Consider the following 26,147-nt stretch of genomic DNA (forward strand, 5'->3'; position numbering starts at 1 on the left):
ATTATAGAGGACATGGTCTCTGCAGGACATTATAGAGGACATTATAGAGCAGTACTGAATAGTGTAGGCTTTTCCCCCCATCACTGGGGAGGTATATCAGTACAAGATCTTTCAGCAGTTTTTTCGATTAGGCCATTCTGTGTGTAGGAAGCGCACGATTATATAACTTGTATATGGCATCTTTCACTAGTTTTGTCTCCATATACTACACACACAGCTTTCTAGCACACCCTGAAAGAGGCAGAAGCAACATAGAGGACATTATAGAGCAGTAGTGAGTAGTGTTGGCTTTGAATTCAGGACGGGGGAGGTTTATCACAACAGTTTCTCTCTAAGGGCCATATTCCATGAAACGATTATCGTTCAGATTGTCGTTACGTCATTCAAATCTAAGTGATAATCATTCGGTTGAATAGCAGTTAACGATTAATGACCGATTGAGAAATCGTTGATCGTTAAATAAGACCTGGACCTATTTTTATCGTTGCTCGTTTGCAAATCGTTCGCATTGAATAAGACGTCGTTCGGACGTTCGCAGTAGTGACGAACGCAATAGCGATGACAAGACGACCACAAGAACGATCATAAGTAACGATTATCCTTTCATGTAAATGGGCGAACGATTTCAGGTCTTTCACAATAGCGGTCGCTTGGATTGTTTATCGTTAACATTTATGCGAACGATAATCGTCCTGTGGAATAGGGCCCTAAGCCTCTGTCTCCCTCTGTAACCTCTCCTCCTTCCCCTTACATAGACTTCTATGTGCAGCTGTAACTTGATCCCTCAGTGATCTGAATTAAGGAAAGTAGCCTGACAAGATGTATGTCTGTCATTTGTTAGTTTTATGGGACTTCTCTTTTAAAAACTGGAAGTTTTGCGGAGTTGAACATAGCCTTATGTGCAATGGGATCCCGGCCGGGGCGTACACACATCGTATGCGCTCTGGCCGGGATCCCATGTGGCGCCGGAAAAAACTGACATGTCAGTTTTCTGCGTCCGGAATTCACTGAAAGACCTGTCAGTTCACACAGTGAAGCGAGCGGCTCCGGCCGCTTGCTTCACTGTGGGCTATGGGAAGCTCTGATGTGGGCGCGCGCGCACAGATTTTTTTGAACCAAAGCCAGGAATGGACTATAAATAGAGAACAGGTAACAAAGGAAAGACTGAGATTTCTCCTCTTTTCAAATCCGTTCCTGGCTTTGGCTTAAAAAAATCTGTCATTTAATCTGTTGGTGTAATAGGGCCCTAAGTGTGTACTGATCTGCTAGATCCGCGCTCGCTTACAGAGCCTATTAAAGGGCTTATCCGGGTAACAAAAACAATTTTATAAATAATCCCCCTTAAGGGAGTGACAGATTCCCTTTAAATCTGGATAGGTCACAGTTTTACTGCGGGTGAATGTCACTGTAGGGTTCTAGCGTGATGCCAGGAAGTTGCTTGGAGGCTCCTCCTGGTGCCCATACCAAGCGAGGCTCATATAGGATACAATAATATTTGTTTTGCTATACTGGTTTCTGCCAAAGGCACAGATTGGGATCCGCTGTGCTGGACAATGAGCGCTTTGTGGCAGATGCACCAGAGTTACCGCTCTGTCCTCTGCTCTCATTTACAGTTTGCCAAGTTTCTTTGTTATGATGTAAAATACACATTATTACCTCTATGAGCCAATCCTCTCCATCAAAATACCGAACATTGTCTGTCAACCATCCTATTGATATGCATGGATCACTATACAGCGGTGCAGATATTGCACAACAACACAGACATATTCATGTTCTGTACCCGCTCCGCAGATGTGCCACCAGGGAGAATAACCCTGTAATCCAGCTTTAAGCGTTAGTGAGCGTCTCCTTATATATATATATATATATATATATATATATATATATATATATATATATATATATATATATATATGTCTCTATATTTATATACAGTATGATAAATAAAAGCTAGGCCGTGATTGGCTGCTACAGGACAGCGTGATAATCTCCATCTTTCTGTGTCTCTGAAGCCTGAGAATGTTGGGACCCCTGTAGGAGCTGTACTTGCCGCATTTTCACTCCCACAAGTGATCCTATCTCTCTGGTTTCTCTTTCTCACCACAGTTTTTCCTCTGGATCTCCCTCCCTGCAGTCTCTCCTGTTCTTCTCCCTCCCTGCAGTCTCTCCTGTTCTCCCTCCCTGCAGGCTCTCTTCTTCTTCTCCCTCCCTGCAGTCTCTCCTCTTCTTCTCCCGCCCTGCAGTCTCTCCTCTTCTTCTCCCGCCCTGCAGTCTCTCCTCTTCTTCTCCCTCCCTGCAGTCTCACATCCTCTTAGGTGTATCTGGAGCTCCTGCCAACATGGCCGCCCCAGACAGTGGTAATCCTCCGGCCTCATAAACCCCTTGAGTCACTTGTTTCTGTGAGACATCTCTGCACTGCCCGGCCTGTCCGGCAGCTGGGACTTGGCATGGGTGCCAGGCAGGTGGCAGGGTGCCCGGGCTCTCATGTGGTCACTCAGTGATGATTTCAGAGTGTTTTATATGGTGAGAAATTGCCTGTAAAACGAAAGAGGGTCCAGCAAAGACCAAAGACTGCGGCCGTAGACATGAGCTCAACGCCAAGGTGATCCTGCAGAGTATCGCACTATATGTGTGACAGTGTCTGTCCTAGGCTGATGTGTTGTTACATTGTGTTTGTGTAGATACATTCTATCAGAGCATGCAGAGTATCTCTCTTTATCTATGAGCATATCACACTCTCTCCCCTGTGCTGATGTGTCGTTACAGTGTGTCAGTGTAGATACAGTCTATGGCTATGTTCCCACAACGTAAGTTTAGTATTAATCACAGCCGTGGTTCCCAATCTTCAATAACGACCGTGATTAATACTAAACTTACGTTGTGCTGCAGCTAGAGGGAATCCCGGCCGGAGTGTATACACTCTGTATACACTCCGTCCGGGATCACTAGCGGCCGCACAAAAAACTGACATGTCAGTTTTGTAAGGCTGCTATTTAATAAATAGTGGCAGCACATCCCTGACAAGTCACACAATGGAGCGTGCGGCTGCGACTGCACGCTCCGTTGTCAGCTATGGTGAATTGGGATGCGGGCGCACACGGATGCACTCGCATCCCAATTCAGCACAAAGGAAGATCATCTGGCCGGCACTGCGGTATCGGCCGGGATGATCCTCACAAACACTGGCCGTTACTGCAGAAAATCATTTTTTCTATCCTCCTTTTTTTTCTTCACTATATCTTTATTGGGGATCCGCAAAAAAAAACAAAAAACGTATTACAATACGGAAGACACTATGGATGCAAAACGGACGATTTTATGCGGATTGCAGATAAAAATGATAGGATCCAGATTTTCATCCTTGAAAACAAACGGAAGTGTGAATGTAGCCTAACGCTATTAAAGAAACGCATCAAAACGCATCAGTTGCTTTTGTGTCTTCCGTATTGTAATCCGCTTTTTTTTTTTTTTTTTTTTTGCAAAAATGGATGAAAAAAGTGGATTGCAAAAACATAGGGGGAGATTTATCAAACATGGTGTAAAGTGAAACTGGCTCAGTTGCCACCAAGATCCGCTGCAGATCCTGCCCTGTACATTCAATGGCAGACAATGGCGCCGACTGAGTGTATATATCACCTGGTCCCCGCTCCGGCTTCCTTCGGGGGATCCCGGCACGTCCCGCTCGGCAAATCAGTGTGCTGCCCCGTCGCAGCGCACTGATTGACTGGTCGGGACATAAGACGTCGGGAGCCCCGAAGCAAGCCGGAGCGGAGACGGGTAACGTATATGCTCCGGCGGACGGGGGGTTAACGTGGACTGCAGACATACTCCCAGCGGGATGTGCATTCTGCTGCGAGTTTGTCTGCCATTGAATGTACAGGGCAGGATCTGCAGCGGATCTCACTGCCAATTCGCAGCGAGAAATCCGCTGCGGATCAGTTACGTGTGAACCCACCCTTAGGGAATATTATAAGTGTGGCTGAAGAAATGAGCTTTTAGGGCGCTCGCTCCTAAGTTTGTGGTCGGGTACTAGGGCCCTTAGGGTCTTATTAGACAAAGCAATTTTTTGTTTTCACCAATTAATACTAAACAATTACAAATGGTCGTAGTTACGATTGTTCATATATTCTAGTATAAGAACCACTGGAATAGGGCTGGGTTCACACAATTGCATCCGTTTTTCCATCCATTTTTTGGCAAAAACAGATGAAAAAACAAAGTGTGAACCCAGCCGAATGAAAGAACGATGTGTCCATACACCAAAAGATTTGTGAACGATTAACGATGATTTTACGCTCGGCTCCAAAAATTCCATCAATGACACACGGACGAATTTCCGTTAGTCGTTCGATCGTTGCCTGCTTATAGTACAGAACAATTATAATATGAACTTTTTTTTTTATATGGGGCTATGGGCACATCGTTCTTTCCCTGTATACATAGGCGGCCTGTCAGATAGGTATGTCAAAGGTATGGCGAGTGTCGTCTTTAACCCTTTCACGTACATCAGCAGTACTGGAGCAGTGTACCTGCCTAGTGGGAGGGTCCTACCCATCCCCCCACCTCACTTACCTACCCACTTTCCTTTGTGAGACACCAGAGGGGGGACTATACGTGCGGATTGGTCGGTGAGCGGGGAGCTGGAGGAATATAGGGGCCGATCTGGCAGGTTCAGCAATGATGAGTTATGGCTGGAAAATAAATAATTTCCTTTTGCACTACATTCCTTATGATATGCTGCCGAGCCAGAACAACAACCCTCATCAGGAAACTGCTGATAGTGACAGCTCTGTGATTACAGGTAAAGTAGTAGATAAGACCTGCAGTCCTATGTAACATCACATATAACATAGTGATAACTCTGTAAGTAAAGATAATATAGTAGATGTTCCCTGCAGTCCTATGTAACACCACACATAACACAGTGATATCTCTGAGTACAGATAATGTAGTAGATGTGACCTGCAGTCCTATGTAATACCACAGATAACAAAGTGATATCTCTCTGAGTACAGATAATGTAGTAAATGTTACCCGCAGTCCTATGTAACACCACAGATAACAGTGATATCTCTGAGTACAGATAATGTAGTAGATTATACCTGCAGTCCTATGTAACACCACAGACAACACAGTGATATCTCTGAGTACAGCTAATGACCCTGAAATGTGCGTTGGGGTGGGGGCTGTGTGTGGACGCCATACGTTGTTACTGATTTACAGGTACCGCTCCAAGACTGTGTGTGATCCCCTTGTGCATGAGCGTTCTCTGTAATTATATATCTACTTGTTTCCATGCACTATTAGGTTATGTGCACACTACGGAATCCGCGCGGATCACCCATGGTGGATTCCGCAACTCGCCCCACTCACGGGCGCACGCCTTACTGTCTATGCCATAGACTCCATTCTATGGTCGGACCGATTCCGCCGTCCGTCCAAAAAATGAATCTGCCCGACCATAGAATGAAGTCTATGGCATGGGCGGTAATGCGTGTGGCCGTGAACTGGGGCGAGTTGCGGAATTCGCAGCACTTGATCCGCCGGGATTCCTTAATGTGCACATACCCTAATGCTGCTCTGCACCTGCACTGTATGCATACTGATACTTGTAACATACTAGTAGCCCACACATATTGGCCTTCCTTTTTTGTTGTATTATGTATCATCAGTTGCGGATCGTTGCGGATGTTTTGTCACGTTGTTATTAATCAATAAAATTTTCTCTAATTTGATGTAATTTTGAGTTTTTCAGCATTTTTTTTTTTTAGCTCTATTGCTAGAACCTATTACTGTGACAATTCCACTATAGCAGTGACTCATTTAATGTTCCTGTTTAGTGGGCCTCTGAGTACAGATAATGTACTAGATGATACCTGCAGTCCTATGTAACACCACAGATAACACAGGGATAACTCTCTGAGTACAGATAATGTAGTAGGTGTCCTATGTAACACCACAGAGTAACACAGTGAGTCCAATGTAAACACACACAAAATTCAATTGCGATTTTCTTTATATGAAAATTCAAATCTTACATTTTGTAAACATTTCACCACTTGTGTAAAATTCGCAGTAAATGAGGAAGAAATATAAAGTCCAAGGCTCCGTCTGAGCACGGCATGTGAACACGGATGTTCCATCAAGAATTTAATCCGAATGGACAAATAGAGCTCGGACTGAGCCTTGGACTTTATATTTCTTCCTCATTTACTGCGAATTTTACACAAGTGGTGAAATGTTTACGAAATGTAAGATTTGAATTTTCATATAAAGAAAATCGCAATTGAATTTTGTGTGTGTTTACATTGGACTGACACGTTGGGGTGGCAGGCCCTTTAATTACACGCACTAAGATAACTCGAGGAAGAGGCAGCGTTATTTTATAGTATTAGTAGATGTCACCTGCAGTCCTATGTAACACCACAGATAACACAGTGATATCTCTGAGTACAGATAATGTAGTAGATACTACCTGCAGTCCTATGTAACACCACAGATAACACAGTTATACCTGTCTGAGTACAGATAATGTAGTAGATACTACCTGCAGTCCTATGTAACACCACAGATGATATCTCTGAGTACAGATAATGTATTAGATACTACCTGCAGTCCTATGTAACACCACAGATAACACAGAGATACCTGTCTGAGTACAGATAATGTAGTAGATGTCCGCTGCAGTCCTATGTAACACCACAGATAGCACAGTGATAACTCTCTGAGTACAGATAATGTAGTAGATACTACATGCAGTCCTATGTAACAGCACAGATAACACAGTGATATCTCTGAGTACAGATAATGTAGTAGATTATACTTGCAGTCCTATGTAACACCACAGATAACACAGTGATATCTCTGAGTACAGATAATGTAGTAGATGTGACCTGCAGTCCTATGTAACACCACAGATAACACAGTGATATCTCTGAGTACAGATAATGTAGTAGACACTACCCGCAGTCCTATGTAACACCACAGATAACAGTGATATCTCTGAGTACAGATAATGTAGTAGATGTTACCTGCAGTCCTATGTAACACCACGCATAACAGTGATATCTCTGAGTACAGATAATATAGTAGATATGACCAGCAGTCCTATGTAACACCACAGATAACACAGTGATATCTCTGAGTACAGATAATGTAGATGTCACCAGCAGTCCTATGTAACAGCACAGATAACACAGTGATAACTTGCTGAGTACAGATAATGTAGTAGATACTACCCGCAGTCCTATGTAACACCACGCATAACAGTGATATCTCTGAGTACAAATAATGTAGTAGATATGACCAGCAGTCCTATGTAACTCCACCAATAACAGAACTAGCTCCGAGTACAGATAATGTTGGGGATTTTCCCTGCAGTCCCTCAAAGGATGTAGTACTGGCAGGAGGTGACAGCTATGAAGGCTGACGTGCTGTATGGTATGTGGTGACTGCACAGGGCAGCATTCTTCCCGTTTGTATTTTTCCTTTGTGGTGGTGTTGGGGTATATACAGAGCGGTATACATACTTCTCAGCCATTCAGGAGAAAGTCAGGGTTTTCCCGCAGCACAGAGTATTTCAGGAGAGCAGTGAGGAAGGGATCTCTTCATTCTTTCTGTATGATCACCACATTGTTGGTTTTGTTTCATCACTATCAGTACGAATGTCGATCATCAGACGGATCAGCCGCTTTTAGTTTTCTTTTCATGACCTGTCGGGGCTGAGATCTGAGATTATAAAGCTGCGGCTGATCCGACTGTGACACAACTACTCCCTCAGGACTCCAGATCCTCCTGATGCTGCTGTTTGCAGATAGATCTCTATGACTATTTGCGATAGCACAGTGGGATACTTGTCAGCGGAGACGGCAGGCAGGTAAGACAGCAGCAAAGTGCTGGGTGATGGGGGAAAATATGGGGGGGGGATGGGGGACAACATGGGGAGATGGGGGACAACATGGGGGGGATGATGGCGGACAACATGGGGGTGATGGGGGATAACATGGGGGGTGATGGGGACAATGTGTGTGGGGGTGATGGGAGATAATATGGGGTGTGATGGGGGACAACATGGGGGGGATGATGGCGGACAAAATGGGGGGTGATGGGGGGTGATGGGGACAATGTGTGTGGGGGTGATGGGGGATAACATGGGGGGTGATGGGGGACAACATTGGGGTGATGAAGGGATGTTATCTGTGGTATAATATACTCCTGATATACTATATACTAGGCAGCAATAGGGGTGCAGTGGGGCTGTGTTTGAAGAACATGTGTGAAGAACCTTGTAGCACGCTTCACTCTCTGGCTCACAGTCACACTGATTAAAGTTAATGAGCGCCATAGATTATAATAGAGCCGTATTCTGTAATCCATTGGACTGTATGCTGAGCCAGGGAATAAAGCTTGCTGCCGCGTTCACACAGGGGCGGATAAGCTGAAGAATTTCTGCAGAGAATCTTTGCATGTATGTTTTCAGTACCAGCAATGTGGAATATAGAGATCCATACTGTATCCGTGTAATAGAGAGTCTTGCCGTTACCAAATACCAGTAGAGATGGAGTATTATCACTTTAAATATTACCATAATCTCTTACCGAACAAATACGTTATACTAATATTACCAATAATACAATGTCATAAGCGACGACTATTACTGCCACAACGTGAGCATCACATCACCCCAGTATGTATTCCATACTAGCTTACGATGTAGCAGAGCTGACGTGCGCATGGTGTAGCTATATGCTGCATATTGGAGATCTGTTTACCTGGGATGGGAGGTGTAGTGTGGGTTTAGATCTCCGCTTGCTGACTGTGAGTGGAAACATTCTAGCTCCATCCAGACTCTAAGAACATCCATACCATTTGCAATATACAGAGCTGTGACACAATGAAAGGTACATATGCCTGCATTCACTGACAGCAAGCAGAGATAGAAATATAACTTTTCATACAAGAAAAACCTAGGCTCAGGGACACATATAAGTCTATGGAAGCAGCACAGGTGCATGGAGATGATGTAGATAATGTCTCCTGGGGCTGGGATACTAAGTAAATAGACAGCTAACCCGAGCCTCAGTCTCCCAGTCCAGGCATGGCTCCTGCCGCCATCACTCTGACAGCCGACACAACTCTCCTACTGATACCAGGATCTATCAGTCTGTGCCTATACCAAGACTTCCACTCCCAGCACTGAAGCTGTTCCACAAGCTGTTCTACCAGGACTCCTCACATTTTAATATCCAATTCATGATGAGTCTGATGAAGGTCGTATAGACCGCAACGTTATTTTATATCTGCTTTACCAACTATGCAAATAAAAACTACTTTAAAACTCAGTGCAGAGTACCTACTGCACTATGTCCTGTGACTACAAAGGGAGGGGGAAAGAGAGAGCTGAGTGTGGTCAGAGTGGACCCAGAGTAGAGGATTTTAGACATCCAGAGGGGATTAGAATGAGAATAAAAACAGGGAAAGGGCAGAAGATTTTTTTAAAGATTTTTTAAATTTCATGACTGCAGTGCCTCTTTACTTGCTATTTTTCTGAGGTTCCATTTTGCTGTCAGTGAATGGAAATATACAGTGGCTGAAAACCTATACAGATGTAATACTCTCCATATCTGTTTGTTACATTTGTATCCAGACAATCCTCTATGAGCTAAACATAGCACAATTCCCTGCCTGACCCAGCGGTTGTTACAGTGTATCAGCATAGATACCTCATCTGTGTGTAGATACATTGTATCAGTGTATAGCGCAGCATAGAGACCTAAGAGGACTGTCTATACTGGAAATGCTGATCCAGTCAATGGGACAAAGATACATTGAAGCTGGACAACTATGTACCGGGGCCTGCACCTGTCCTCTGTAGAGACCGGGGCCCCAGGGTAATATGGGCCCAGACCTGACAATGCACCTACTTCTGATTTATTACTATGTCTAATAAGACTAAGGCTATGTGCACATCATTGTTTCCTAATACATTCAGGGTATACATAGGCAACTAGTCAAAAAGGAATGCCAACATATACAAAAAGGAATGCCAACATATACAAAAAGGAATGCCAACATATACAATAGTGTATTGGCATTGTTCTTACATGTGATAACGAGTCTCCACGAGCGTCTTTTTTAACCCCTTACACTTACATTAGCAATACTAGAGTGACCTACCTGCCTAGTGGGAGAGAACTGCCCCTCCACCCAACCCACCAGTTGTGTGAAACACATGGAACAACCACCCTCATCAGGGAATTGCTAATAGTGATACTTCTGTCATTGCAAGTATACCTGCTGTCCTACGTAACATCAGGTATAGTACACAGTGACATCTCTGAGTACAGATAATGTAGTAGGTGTGACCTGCAGTCCTATGTAACCACAGATAACACAGTAATAACTCTGAGTACAGATAATATAGTAGATGTAACCTGCAGTCCTATGTAACACAACAGATAACACAGTGATATCTTAGTACAGATAATGTAGTAGAAGTGACCTGCAGTCCTATGTAACACGACAGATAGCACAGTGATAATTCTCTAAAGCCCCTATTACACGTGGCAGCAGCGAGCGGGTGAAAGCCAGGGGGGCTGCCCGGGTGATTGCTAATCATTCAGACAGCCCATAGCATATAGCAGTGGTCTGCTGCCACCGCTCCTATTCCACAGGGCGATGGCAGCAGATCGTTGCTGTATGTCGGCTGATCGTTACCTTCTATTACACGGGACGATTACCGGCTGAATACGGCTGATAATCGTTCCGTGTAATAAGGCCTTAAGTACAGATCATGTAGTAGATGTGACCTGCAGTCATATGTAACACCACAGATAACACAGTGATATCTGAGTACAGATAATGTAGTAGATGTCACCCGCAGTTCTATGTAACATTACAGATAGCACAGTTAACTCTCACAGTGTAGGTAATGAAGAAGGAGGTGACAGGTATGACGGGGTTGATGTGCTATATAATATGCAGGTGCTGTAGGGACCTCTACACAGGTCAAAATTCCTCCGTTCAAAAGTTTGGGGTCACATTGAAATGTCCTTCTTTTTGAAGGAAAAGCACTGTACTTTTCAATGAAGATAACGTTAAACTAGTCCTAACTTTAAAGAAATACACTCTATACATTGCTAATGTGGTAAATGACTATTCTAGCTGCAAATGTCTGGTTTTTGGTGCAATATCTACATAGGTGTATAGCGGCCCATTTCCAGCAACTATCACTCCAGTGTTCTAATGGTACAATGTGTTTGCTCATTGGCTCAGAAGGCTAATTGATGAATAGAAAACCCTTGTGCAATCATGTTCACACATCTGAAAACAGTCTAGTTCGTTACAGAAGCTACAAAACTGACCTTCCTTTGAGCAGATTGTGTTTCTGGAGCATCACATTTGTGGGGTCAATTAAACGCTCAAAATGGCCAGAAAAGAGAACTTTCATCTGAAACTCGACAGTCTATTCTTGTTCTTAGAAATGAAGGCTATTCCATGCGAGAAATTGCTAAGAAGAAATTGAAGATTTCCTACAACAGTGTGTACTACTCCCTTCAGAGGACAGCACAAACAGGCTCTAACCAGAGTAAAAAAAGAAGTGGGAGGCCGCGTTGCACAACTAAGCAAGAAGATAAGCACATTAGAGTCTCTAGTTTGAGAAACAGACGCCTCACAGGTCCCCAACTGGCATCTTCATTAAATAGTACCCGCCAAACACCAGTGTCATCTACAGTGAAGAGGCGGCTGCAGGATTTTGGGCTTCAGGGCAGAGTGGCAAAGAAAAAGCCATATCCAGGACTGGCCAATAAAAGAAAAAGATTAAGATGGGCAAAAGAACACAGACATTGGACAGAGGAAGACTGGAAAAAAGTGTTGAGGACGGATGAATCCAAGTTTGAGGTGTTTGGATCACAAAGAAGAATGTTTGTGAGACGCAGAACAAATGAAAAGATGCTGGAAGAATGCCTGACGCCATCTGTTAAGCATGGTGGAGGTAATGTGATGGTCTGGGGTTGCTTTGGTGCTGGTAAGGTGGGAGATTTGTACAGGGTAAAAGGGATTCTGAATAAGGAAGGCTATCACTCTGCACCGCCATGCCATACCCAGTGGACAGCGCTTGGTTGGAGCCAATTTCATCCTACAACAGGACAATGACCCTAAACACCTCCAAATTGTGCAAGAACTATTTACAGCAGAAGCGGCAGCTGGTATTCTATCATAGGTAATGGAGTGGCCAGCGCAGTCACCAGATCTGAACCCCATTGAGCTGTTGTGGGAGCAGCTTGACCGTATGGTACGCCAGAAGTGCCCATCCTGTGGGAGCTGCTTCTAGAAGCGTGGGGGGCAATTTCTCCAGCTTACCTCAACAGATTAATAGCTAGAATGCCAAAGGTGTGCAATGCTGGAATTGCTGCAAAAGGAGGATTCTTTGACGAAAGCAAAGTGTGATGTAAGAACAATGTTATTTCAAATACAAATCATTATTTCTAGCCTTGTCAATGTCTTGACTCTATTTTCTATTCATTTCACAACATATGGTGGTGAATAAGTGTGACTTTTCATGGAAAACACAAAATTGTTTGGGTGACCCTAAACTTTTGAACGGTAGTGTGTGTGTGTGTGTGTGTGTATATAATTATATATATATATATAGTGGACATGTGACGGGAAAAGTGCTCGAGGGGATGTACATCTCACCTAGGTTAATACATAGCGTGAGATGGTGAGTCCAGGAGGCATCGGTGCTCAGCAGTGTTATGCTGCTGAGCTATTATTTATTATTGCCGGGCCTGGACTTACATGGAATGGCAGGTAGGTTTTGGTAGTGGGACTTGCCATTCCCTTCCCCCGATCCAGTATGGGTTTTGGGATCAGGTGAGCTCTGATCCCAATCAGCCTGAGAAGGCAAAAGGTGTGCTCAGTGTACAGGTCCTTGCTCTCAGACAGGAGTAAACAGCCTGCGTGGTCTGTTTGGTGAGAGCTGGGAAGACAGCCACTGCTGGGGCCTGTTCACACCCCGCAATACTGCCAACTGAAGTGCCAGAGAGGTAACCTGCTTTGTTAGTTAGCGCCCAGACGGGCAAGACCTTTTTGTTTTGTTCTTAAAGCACAGTGTTGCTATATTTCTGTTATGGACTGTTTATGCTGCAAATAAACGCCAAGCTGTTATTTTACAAGTCCAAGTCTGCTGTGAACTGTGTCCAAACACACCATCCCCCGGGAAGGTCCCTACAATATATATATATAATATATATATATATATTCAGACACATAGAATTTTTGTTTCATAACTATCAATGTGGATGTCGATCATCAGACGGATCAGAGTCGCTTTTAGTTTTCTTTGCATGACCTATCGGGGCTGAGATCTAAGATTATAAAGCTGCGGCTAACTGTGAGTCTGATCAGACTGACACAACTACTCCCTCAGGACTCCAGATCCTCCTGACGCTGCTGTTTGCAGATAGATCTCTCTGACTATTTCCTATAGCCTCAGCGGAGGCAGCAGGCAGGTAAGAGAGCGGCACAGCGCTGAGTGATGGGGGACAATATGGGGGATGGGGGGTGATGGGGGACAACGTGGGGAAGATAGAGGAATATAACATTCATATAGCTGTCATAAAATATACTACTGATATACTGGGCAGCAATAGGGGTGCAGACAGGCTGTGTTTCTGCGTTTTGTACAATCCTAGATGAAGAATGTAAGATGCACATTTATTATTTATGTAGTTTTCACTGCCCTAGTATTGTAATAACCACAAGAAAGCACCCCCCCCCCTCCAATACTGCCCCAGTATTGTAATAACTATCAGAAAGCCCTCCATCCCCCCGTCCCCCATACCAAAAGCAATAATCCACCAAACATATTTTTTATCTTTGCCCACAATATGTGCAGAATTACAGACCGCAGAAGTCATTAGGGTTACTGTTGTGCTGCATTTGACTCCTTGCAGCTGAAGAAGTTGGATGCAGCCATAGGCCATGTCCATGTTTTCCTTGCAGCCCTAGGGCAGCATCCAACTTACATGAGGTGCTTACATGATCTGGTAATATCTACCATGGCCATCTTGGGAAGGCCTATCAGGACCCCATGATCGCATTGCCGGGGTGCCGGTTGGAACTCTAGGTGTCACAATCTTTATTGATCCATAGTTAGAGAGTTAAACTGCCTGTCACATCAAATACAGATCAGTTCTGTTTTGTGATTGTATTTTAAGAGATGTTTTTGTACTAAATTTTTGAAATAAATAAAGTTAAAAGAAAAAAATACAGATCAGTTCATCCCTACTCTTATCCCTACCACTGTCCCTTCCTACTTGGACTATCTGCCCCCATCTGCATAAGGGTCTCTACACTGACTGTGCATGGGGCTTATACTATACAAGCGATGTCAGACAGCTTTGTCAGGAGCGGACAGGCATAACAGCAACACATTCAGGAATCAGAGAAAAGTTAGTACAGAACCAGAACAAAACGAGTAAGAGAGTAACGTCAAGTCTAAAGGCAAAGTACAAACTAGACCCTATTTCATGGGTTGTTTAGAGGAGCAAACGAGCGCTCTCAGCTCAGCACACACACACTCTAAACAGCACATTGGTTACATACACACACACACACACACACACAAATCAGCACATTACATACCCACACATATGACCACATTACATACATACACACAAACACACACATCAGCACATTACATACACACGCACACACAAAACGGCCCACTACACACACACACAAATTGGCACATTACATACACACACATACATTACATAGTTAATTACATAGTTAATACGGTTGAAAAAAAGACACATGTCCATCAAGTTCAACCAAGGAGGGGATGGATACAGGGAAGGGGGAGGGATGATAGATAAGTGGCACATTACAGTCACACACACACAAATCAGCACATACCGACAGTACATACCGACACGTATGACCACATTACATACATACACACAAACAAACAAACACACACACACAAATTGGCACATGACATACTCACACATATGACCACATTACATACATACACACACACACACACACACACACACACACACACACACACACACACACACAAACAAATTCGCACATTACATACGCACACACATTACATGGGTGCACATGGGGAAGCTCCAATAGGACCAGTGACAAGTATGACAGTCAGGAAGATGCAGTGTGTAGTTATGCTGAGCCAGGCTTCTAAACAGTGGGGTTGCCTGGGCCCCCTTGATCCAAGTTTGGTCCTGAGGTTATTATCACCACTATTGCCCTAATAACAGTCCCAGTAATATCCATGAAGTGCAGCAGGGTGAGAACATCCCTTGGGCACATGTAATGTTGTTATTGTACTAGTGTTACCTGAGGACAAGTCCAGTCTGGGGATTTCTCCTTTTGCGGAGGGAAAATGTTCTGCTGATTGTTTTTCTCCCCATGTGTTTGTCATTGGTGATGGCATCTGAGTGCAGGACATAAGTCTCCTCTGTAGGATTCATTCCATTTGTGCAAAGAAAAACAGGTCAAAAAGACCATCCAGAATCAACTACAGTGCTGCCTCCATAACTAAGAAAATAGGGGAATATATAACTCTGGCTTAGGCCACCTTTACACTGTTAGTTTACACTGGGATCTTGCACTAACTAAAATGCCCCCCGTGTAAGCCACACCCCTTTTGCAGAGGCCACTCCCCTTATGGAACATACCAGAAAAAATGTGTGACATATAAATAAGCTTTGTTTTTTTTTTTTTTCAGAAGGAAACATTCATTTTCATGAGAGTTCGTCTGTTCCACCGTCTCAGCTCAGCCGTCTTATTTATCAGATCCTTCCCAAAACTGGTAAGACAATAATAAATGAATTATAATAATGTAAATCACCAAGATGTAACGAAATACAACTACTATAAAACTGCTTCTATATACAGGAATATAACTACTATAATACTGCTCCTATATACAAGAATATAACTACTATAATACTGCCCCCTATATACAAGAATATAACTACTATAATACTGCCCCCTATATACAAGAATATAACTACTATAATACTGCCCCCTATATACACTAATATAACTACTATAATACTGCTCCTATATACAAGAATATAACTACTATAATACACGAACTGGAGAAAGTGGAACGGCTGCACATCCCATCTATGGCTGATACTAATGCCGCTAGGCCTATATTAAAAATCAACACCAGAGTGTCTGTATATGAATTGATCAAGCCATATTGCCCCGTGTACCACCGCGCAGGTCCTCTGGTCCTCTGGTTGATTTTTAATATAGGCCTAGCGGCATTAGTATCAGCCATAGATGGGATGTGCAGCCGTTCCACTTTCTCCAGTTCGTGTTTCACAGTTCTCCCTCTCTGAACAGCTAGCACTCCTTTTATAAGACCCACATGACCAAAATTAGCAGGATATGTCTGTGCTCACATGTCTGGACCCTATGTCTTCCCCATTCTGTGAGAGCAGCAATGGTAAGTGTAATACCATATCCATACTTGTGTCGTTTGGGGGCAGCCTTCCCCGCCGGTGGTGCTGGCTGGGTTTTGGTGGGGCTTTTTGGGTCTGGTCCTGTGACATTGGGGTTGCAGGGCCGTTCCATGGCCTCCCTTAACTGCATGTGCACGCTTTGCGGGGTTGGCGGTCGCTGACCGACACGGTGTGGAGTTAGCGTAGGGACCCGTGTGGACCAGAGGACCTGCGCGGTGGTACACGGGGCAATATGGCTTGATCAATTCATATACAGACACTCTGGTGTTGATTTTTAATATAGGCCTAGCGGCATTAGTATCAGCCATGGATGGGATGTGCAGCCGTTCCATTCTCTCCAGTTTGCGTATAACTACTATAATACTGACCCCTATATACAAGAATATAACTACTATAATACTGCTCCTATATGCAAGAATATAACTACTATAATACTGCTCCTATATACATGGATATAACTACTATAATACTGCTTCCTATATACAAGAATATAACTACTATAATACTGCTGCTATATACAAGAATATAACTATAATCCAACAAGGGAAGAAGGTCTGAGTTAGCACCAGAGTCCAATGTTATGTCATGTACACCCGTGAGCTAGGACATGTCTGGTAAGGATAGTAGGCTAACGGTGTGCAGCATAGGCGTGCTAAGCTGTAACAAGAGTATATGTAATCCAACGAGGGAGACAAAGAAGCTTGCACTCACCAAAAACCGCTGCGGTATAAGTCCGTTTATTTCGTCTAGATAGACCGAAGTGGGGAGGGGAAGTGGAAGCAGGGGCGTCCGGTGGCTACAGCCGTTTCACGTGACTGATCACGCCTCTTCTGGCCTGGGGACGTCACTGCTATGGGGGAGGGTGCTTAAATAGGTAAACAACCAATACAAAAATGTGTGCTTATAAAACATTAAAAACAACATTTAGACACCTAAAGAAAAGGACCAAAGTAGTTTCTTTCGTTCAGACCTGCAGGCCCTACGGCGTTCAGCCGACTAATCCAAATAGTCTCTCTTTGCAAAAGTCTTTGGTGCCGATCTCCTCCTTCTTTTAATGGGTGTACTCTTTCTAGACCCACGTAATGGAGGACTTTCGTGTCGCCTCCATGCATCTCCTTTACATGGGCAATAAGTCTAGGGACACCCTTCCCCCACCTCACAGAATAACAGTGCTCTTTGTATCTAATGCACATTGCCCGTTTTGTCTTGCCGACATAAAACCGTCCACATTGACATACTATTGCGTAAATAACGAAGGTGCTTTTACATGTAATTAATTCTCTAATATAGCACTCAACACCGTTGATTCTAATGTAAGCTACTTGCAGCATCTGATTGCAGTATGCGCACTGTCCGCATTTTTTATTTCCTGCAATACATTGGCTGCTGAGCCAATTTTTATTAGCAATAGATGTATTAGGGGAGATCTTTTTTCTTTTGAGTATATCTCCTAGAGTATTATTTCTCCGATATGTGATCAATGGTTTTAAAACCGCAATACTTTTAAGGTCAGGATCAGACTCTAAATAATGCCAGTGACGTTTAATGCTTTCCCTGATGCAATTATTCATTGCTATATTTTGGAATGAGAAAGCAAATCTCTTTTGTGTATTTCTATTACTTTTCTTATTGTACTGTAACAACTGAGTTCTGTTTTTGTGTTGGACTTTCTCTCTGGCTTGGTGGATAATTTCTGTGGGGTACTTTCTGTCTTCTAATCTAAGGGTTAATTCATGTGCTTGTTTATTAAATAAATCTTCAGTGTTATTTATTCTTTTTAGTCTCAACATTTGACTGTAGGCAGTGGCGTAGCTACAGGGGTCGCAACGGTCGCAGTTGCGACCCGGCCCGCCAGCCAGGGGGGCCCGGCTGGGCCCCCCATGCCACCTTGCTGTGTCCCCGAAGCTGCTTGCAGTGGCGCAGCTACCACGGTCGCGGCGGTCGCCGCCGCGACCGGGCCGCTACCAAGGGGGGGCCCGCGAGGCCCCCCCTTGCCACTGCACTGCTCCCCTCCCACTCCCTCTTGTGACCGCAAGCAATGTTTTGCCTGCGATCACAAGAGGCAGGCTGGGACGGGGCCGGCTGACGTGCGGGGCTGGGAGCATCAGGTAGGCAAAAAGACAGGTCCCGCGAAGCTCCGCCCCCTCCGCGGGAAGCCCCGCCCCCGCCGCGAGAAGCCCGCCAGCGCGCGTGACTAGAAGACTAGAGGAACCATTCAGGTGAGTAAAGATTTTTTTGTTTTAAAGGACATGATGGGGGGTGTAGTGGTATGAGGATGGAACAAGAGGATGATGGTGGTGTAGTGGTATGAAGATGATGGAACAAGAGGATGATGGGGGTGTAGTGGTATGAGGATGGAACAAGAGGATGATGGGGGTGTAGTGGTATGAAGATGATGGAACAAGAGGATGATGGGGGTGTAGTGGTATGATGATGAAACAAGAGGATGATGGGGGTGTAGTGGTATGAGGATGGAACAAGAGGATGATGGGGGTGTAGTGGTATGAAGATGATGGAACAAGAGGATGATGGGGGTGTAGTGGTATGAGGATGGAACAAGAGGATGATGGGTGTGTAGTGGTATGAGGATGGAACAAGAGGATGATGGGGGTGTAGTGGTATGAGGATGGAACAAGAGGATGATGGGGGTGTAGTGGTATGATGATGGGGGTGTAGTTGTATGATCATGGAACAAGAGGATGATGAGGGGTATAGTGGTATGATGATGATGAAACAAGAGGATGATGGGGGGTGTAGTGGTATGATGATGAAACAAGAGGATGATGGGGGGTGTAGTGGTATGATGATGAAACAAGAGGATGATGGGGGTGTAGTGGTATGAGGATGGAACAAGAGGATGATGGGGGTGTAGTGGTATGATGATGGGGGTGTAGTTGTATGATCATGGAACAAGAGGATGATGAGGGGTATAGTGGTATGATGATGATGGAACAAGAGGATGATGGGGGGTGTAGTGGTATGATGATGAAACAAGAGGATGATGGGGGGTGTAGTGGTATGATGATGAAACAAGAGGATGATGGGGGGTGTAGTGGTATGATGATGAAACAAGAGGATGATGGGGGGTGTAGTGGTATGATGAAGGAACAAGAGGATGATGGGGGGTGTAGTGGTATGATGAAGGAACAAGAGGATGATGGGGGTGTAGTGGTATGATGATGATGGAACAAGAGGATGATGGGGGTGTAGTGGTATGATGATGAAACAAAAGATGATGGGGGTGTAGTGGTATGATGATGAAGGAACAAGAGGATGATGAAGAGTGTAGTGGTATGATGATGGAGGGCAGGAGGATGAAAGGGGTAGTAGTATGGTGATGAAGGGGCAGGAGGAGGGGACAACATGGGGGGCATCTGTAAGGGGGATAAAATGGGGGGCCATCTATATGGGGGATAACATGGGGGGCATCTATATGGGGGATAACATGGGGGGGCATCTATAAGGGGGAAACATTGGGGGGCCATCTATAAGGTGGACTACATGGGGGGTGTATACAATAGGGCATGCACAGAGGGGGATATGTACTATAAGGGGATCACATAGTGTCAGGGCTAGCTACTAAATGAGGGTGTAAAGGGGCCAATACAGATGTGCAGTGTGTATAGAGATGAGGATGGTGTCAGTGTGAGGAGACTAATATGTCTGTCTGGCAGATTCTGTGGATTCGTGGCTCAGACGTTCTCATCATGGCCCAGGGCAGATGGAGAAGAAGATGAAAAGGGAAGAACTCCGATCAGAGAAGACGTCCCCTGTGAGTCACTTGATATAACTGCACTGTAATTTATATGGTGTATAGAGCCTGTGTGGAGCTGCATCCACCTCTATATGACTGGATGAGGTGATATTGGTCTATGTACAGAGGATTATATTCAGTAGCAGTGGTGGTATTAGTCAGTAGCAGCAGTGGTGTTAGTCAGTATGTGGTGGTATTATTTGTTGTTATCTGGTACTGTGTTTTATTGGATTTAGTATACTGGATTTGGTCAGTAACAATATGGTGGTGAGGGTTGTGGTGTGGCAGTAATATTTCCCCTTGTGTACTGGTAATATGGGTCTCAGTAAACAGGATTTGTTTAGTAACAGTATGGCGGTAATATGTACGGTGATAATATTTCCTGTATACTGGTATTATTGGTAATATCAGTCTTGAGATATATATCTACCAATAGCATCGAGAAAGGGGGGGGGGGGGCCCAAGTTGACCTCTTGCACCAGGGCCCAAGAGACATTAGCTACGCCCCTGACTGTAGGGGATACTATTTTTTTGTTTGTTTGGGATGTGAACTATCATAGTGCAAGATGGAGTTGGTTGCTTGAGGTTTACGATAAACTGAGGTTATAATTTTATCGTCTATTATTTGGACCAAAACGTCCAAGAATTCTAATTGTTTATTGCCAAACTTGCTAGTGAACATCATATTGACTCCATTTTTTTCATTAAGATATTGCACAAACTCACTAAATTGCTTTTCTGTCCCTTCCCAAATAATAAAGATGTCATCTACATAACGAAAAAAACTTTTAATGTGACAAATGAAAGGGTTAGAGGTTGAAAAAATAATCCGTGTCTCTAAATAAGCCAAAAATAAATTAGCATAGGTGCATGATACGGGCGTACCCATCGCAGTGCCGACGTTCTGCCCGTACCATGCACCCTCAAAAGTGAAAAAATTATTAGTAAGGATGAATAAAAGCCCCTCTCTAACAAAATGTCTAATGTTAGAGGGATGGTTAGTAATTTCCAAGATCCTGTCTATTGCCTCTACACCCGCATCGTGAGGGATGCGGGTGTAGAGGCTTTCGACATCGATCGAGGCAAGTGCACAATCCGGGGAGAGGTGAATCTCCTCCAAAGCAAGCAAAAAGTCTGTAGAATCTTTGAGATAGGTAACGAATCCGTCCAGTAAAGGACGTAGAAGCCAGTCGAGGTATTGAGAGATACCCTCCGTGACCGACCCGATCGCAGAAACGATCGGTCGTCCGGGGGGTCTCTCAATACATTTATGGACTTTGGGCAAAAAATACCAATTTGGTGCTCTAGGATTCTCCATTAAAAGCTTCTCAGCAGTTTTTTCTGTAATTGCTCCTTCTCTAACATGTGTATTGAGCAGGGTTCTAAGTTTATCAGTTACCTTTTTTGTAGGGTCTTGACTGACCAACCTATATACAGACTGATCGTCTAGCTGTCTGTGTGCCTCGTGATTGTAGTAACTAGAGGAGAGGACTACAGTTGCGCCTCCCTTGTCAGCTCTAGTTATAGTGAGATCGGGTCTCTTTTTTTAACCAGTTAATGGCTTTCTGTTCTCTTTTAGAGAGATTGTCGGGACTTTTAGGGTATATGAGAGCGCGTACATCTTGCATAATGGCCTTAGAAAAGCAATCAACCGCCCCACCTGGGGCAATGGGTGGGGTAAATGTAGTAGACGATTTACCTCCTGTAAATGGAGTATCGTCTTGGGTAATAGCAGGAGTATTGGATGCATTATGCTCTAAATTAGCTAGCATATATACACACTCATTTTCTTGTGCAGAAAAATCACTAGAAACAATAAAACCTAGGGGCCCAATGGTACATCTTTTGTTCAGAGTTATCATGCTTGTTAAATGATTTATTTACAGAAAAAAACTTGTGTAAATTAACTCTCCGTAGAGCTTTATGAAGATCTATTTCAAAGGTCGATATGGAAAAATCCTCCACCACGCCAAAGTTCAGACCCTTAGAGAGAACCTCTAAACAGTCCGATGATAACTGTACGCCAGAGATATTGAGGACATTATTCTCAGTATTCAGTCTCTCCATGACACATGTTTGTATGGTCTCCTTCCTCGCCATCCGCTCTTTCCTCTTTTTGCCACCCCTCCGGGTGCGTCTCCTAAAGGGGCAGCAGATTTAGTGGCTTGATTAGGGTTTCTGGCGGATCTCCCGGTGGAGTTTTCATCGGAGAGGCTGGTGTCTGAATCTGTTGTCCAGAATTCAGACGGTATCTTGCGTTTTGGTCTCGGGCGTTTAGATCGCTTAGTGTGCCAGTCAAATATGCGGTTTGTTTCATAATCACTTTTATCTCTGAGAAATTTATCTCTTTTTTTTTTTTTCTCTTTTATTTCAATTTGCAGTAGTAGCAGTTTTTTATCTAGTTTCTTGTTGAATGTGGCAACATAGGTTTCTGAAGAGCGGGTTTTATGCTCTAATCGGGCTTTACAGAGGTCAGCTGTGATAGCTTCGTATTCGGCCCGGTTACGTTTAAACACTAATTGTAGCAAGTTCATAAAGTGTATGTTGTGTGCTTCTTGCCACTCTTGTATGAACTCTTCGTCATCATCGTATTGTGCAGGGTTTTTATACGTCCTTATCCCTCTCGGCACCCGATTGCTATCAACATAGGATTGTAAGGAGTTGGTCGTCCAAAACAATCTAGTCTCTTTTTCCGCTAGAGAGAAAATTTTATGTTCAAGGGCCTTGATACTCATCAACTGCAAGTCATGTTTCACATTGCAGGACGTAAAGAACGCCCCTGCATTCTCCCTCCCCACATGAAGAGCCTCATCCTCATTAATATTCTCTGTGTCCATATTCACTTCCATGGGTAGTATAGCTTTAAGACAATGTGCACGTACTCAGTATAAAGAAAAAACAGCAAGTCCAAATCCAACAAGGGAAGAAGGTCTGAGTTAGCACCAGAGTCCAATGTTATGTCATGTACACCCGTGAGCTAGGACATGTCTGGTAAGGATAGTAGGCTAACGGTGTGCAGCATAGGGGTGCTAAGCTGTAACAAGAGTATATGTAATCCAACGAGGGAGACAAAGAAGCTTGCACTCACCAAAAACCGCTGCGGTATAAGTCCGTTTATTTCGTCTAGATAGACCGAAGTGGGGAGGGGAAGTGGAAGCAGGGGCGTCCGGTGGCTACAGCCGTTTCACGTGACTGATCACGCCTCTTCTGGCCTGGGGACGTCACTGCTATGGGGGAGGGTGCTTAAATAGGTAAACAACCAATACAAAAATGTGTGCTTATAAAACATTAAAAACAACATTTAGACACCTAAAGAAAAGGACCAAAGTCGTTTCTTTCGTTCAGACCTGCAGGCCCTACGGCGTTCAGCCGACTAATCCAAATAGTCTCTCTTTGCAAAAGTCTTTGGTGCCGATCTCCTCCTTCTTTTAATGGGTGTACTCTTTCTAGACCCACGTAATGGAGGACTTTCGTGTCGCCTCCATGCATCTCCTTTACATGGGCAATAAGTCTAGGGACACCCTTCCCCCACCTCACAGAATAACAGTGCTCTTTGTATCTAATGCACATTGCCCGTTTTGTCTTGCCGACGGTTTTATGTCGGCAAGACAAAACGGGCAATGTGCATTAGATACAAAGAGCACTGTTATTCTGTGAGGTCGGGGAAGGGTGTCCCTAGACTTATTGCCCATGTAAAGGAGATGCATGGAGGCGACACGAAAGTCCTCCATTACGTGGGTCTAGAAAGAGTACACCCACTGAAAGAAGGAGATCGGCACCAAAGACTTTTGCAAAGAGAGACTATTTGGATTAGTCGGCTGAACGCCGTAGGGCCTGCAGGCCTGAACGAAAGAAACTACTTTGGTCCTTTTCTTTAGGTGTCTAAATGTTGTTTTTAATGTTTTATAAGCACACATTTTTGTATTGGTTGTTTACCTATTTAAGCACCCTCCCCCATAGCAGTGATGTCCCCAGGCCAGAAGAGGCGTGATCAGTCACGTGAAACGGCTGTAGCCACCGGACGCCCCTGCTTCCACTTCCCCTCCCCACTTCGGTCTATCTAGACGAAATAAACGGACTTATACCGCAGCGGTTTTTGGTGAGTGCAAGCTTCTTTGTCTCCCTCGTTGGATAACTACTATAATACTGCTGCTATATACAAGAATATAACTACTATAATACTGCTCCTATATACAAGAATATAACTACTATAATACTGCTCCGATATACAAGAATATAACTACTATAATACTGCCTTCTATATACAAGAATATAACTACTATAAGGCTGGGTTCATACTACGTATATTTTAGTCAGTATTCTGGTCCTCATATTGCAACCAAAACCAGGAGTGGATTAAAAACACAGAAAGGATCTGTTCACACAATGTTGAAATTGAGTGGATGGTCGCCATTTAATGGCAAATATTTGCTGTTATTTTAAAACAATGGCTGTTTTATTGAAATAATGGCCGTTATTTACTGTTATATGGCGGCCATCCACTCAATTTCAACATTGTGTGAACAGGGCCTTTCTGTGTTTTTAATCCACTCCTGGTTTTGGTTACAATATGAGGACCACAATACTGACTGAAATATACGTAGTGTGAACCCAGCCTACTTCTATAATACTGCTCCTATATACAAGAATATAACTACTATAGTACTGCTCCTATATACAAGAATATAACTACTATAATACTGCTCCTATATACAAGACTATAACTACTATAATACTGCTCCTATATACAGGAATATAACTACTATAATACTGCTCCTATATACAGGGATATAACTACTATAATACTGCTTCTATACACAGGAATATAACTACTATAATACTGCTCCTATATACAGGGATATAACTACTATAATACTGCTCCTATATACAGGAATATAACTACTATAATACACGAACTGGAGAGAATGGAACCGCTGCACATCCCATCTATGGCTGATACTAATGCCGCTAGGCCTATATTAAAAATCCGTATCAAAAATACAAAAAGTGTCTCGTGTGAACCAAAATTCAAGTGCCTTATATATGTATGATCCGCACCGGTGATGTGCACTCTCAGATATCAGGGCTGCCACTAGCCCGTACACATGCAGTCTTATCAGAAAAAAGTGCTGGAGTGCCGTGTAATTACATACGATATTGTTGTGTTTCCTTATATTTCAAACAAAGAAAAAAGGTAGACTCACGTTTCAGTTGCTTGATTCTGTTCGTTTATTTCAAACGTTTCCGCATGGTGGATCCATGCTGGTAGCTAGTGGGCTCTTAGGTGTGCATAGAACGGAGTGGGCGTTCCTACTGCCGTGACGCGACGTTTCGGGGCGGACCCCTTACTCATGCGTACTGGCTAGTGGGACGTGCTCCTTCTTATTCACCTTAGCCCGACCCTATTCGTGTCGTCATTCAGACAAAGGTACAATTTATTCTTAACATGGCATTTCATTACATGTAAATAATCATAACTGATAGTGAATTCATTTGTTAGCATAACCATCAGTACTTGTTTATATTATGTTGGCCAAGCCTAAGATGTAGAAAGTAAGCCGGGCTTACTTTCTACATCTTAGGCTTGGCCAACATAATATAAACAAGTACTGATGGTTATGCTAACAAATGAATTCACTATCAGTTATGATTATTTACATGTAATGAAATGCCATGTTAAGAATAAATTGTACCTTTGTCTGAATGACGACACGAATAGGGTCGGGCTAAGGTGAATAAGAAGGAGCACGTCCCACTAGCCAGTACGCATGAGTAAGGGGTCCGCCCCGAAACGTCGCGTCACGGCAGTAGGAACGCCCACTCCGTTCTATGCACACCTGAGAGCCCACTAGCTACCAGCATGGATCCACCATGCGGAAACG

General features: G+C 43.9%; 1 long non-coding RNA gene across 1 annotated transcript in view; it reads left to right on the forward strand.

Annotated features, from left to right (window-relative positions):
• The window catches only part of LOC138769793 (uncharacterized), a 59,545-nt gene extending 43,698 nt beyond the window's left edge, over positions 1–15,847 (forward strand). Inside the window, exon 4 of the long non-coding RNA XR_011359308.1 lies at positions 15,764–15,847. This is a non-coding gene — a long non-coding RNA (uncharacterized lncRNA). The remainder of the gene's footprint in view (positions 1–15,763) is intronic.
• Positions 15,848–26,147: the final 10,300 nt, after the last annotated feature.

Source organism: Dendropsophus ebraccatus, chromosome 12 (genome assembly GCF_027789765.1).
Source record: "Dendropsophus ebraccatus isolate aDenEbr1 chromosome 12, aDenEbr1.pat, whole genome shotgun sequence".
Classification (NCBI taxonomy): Eukaryota; Metazoa; Chordata; class Amphibia; order Anura; family Hylidae; genus Dendropsophus; species Dendropsophus ebraccatus.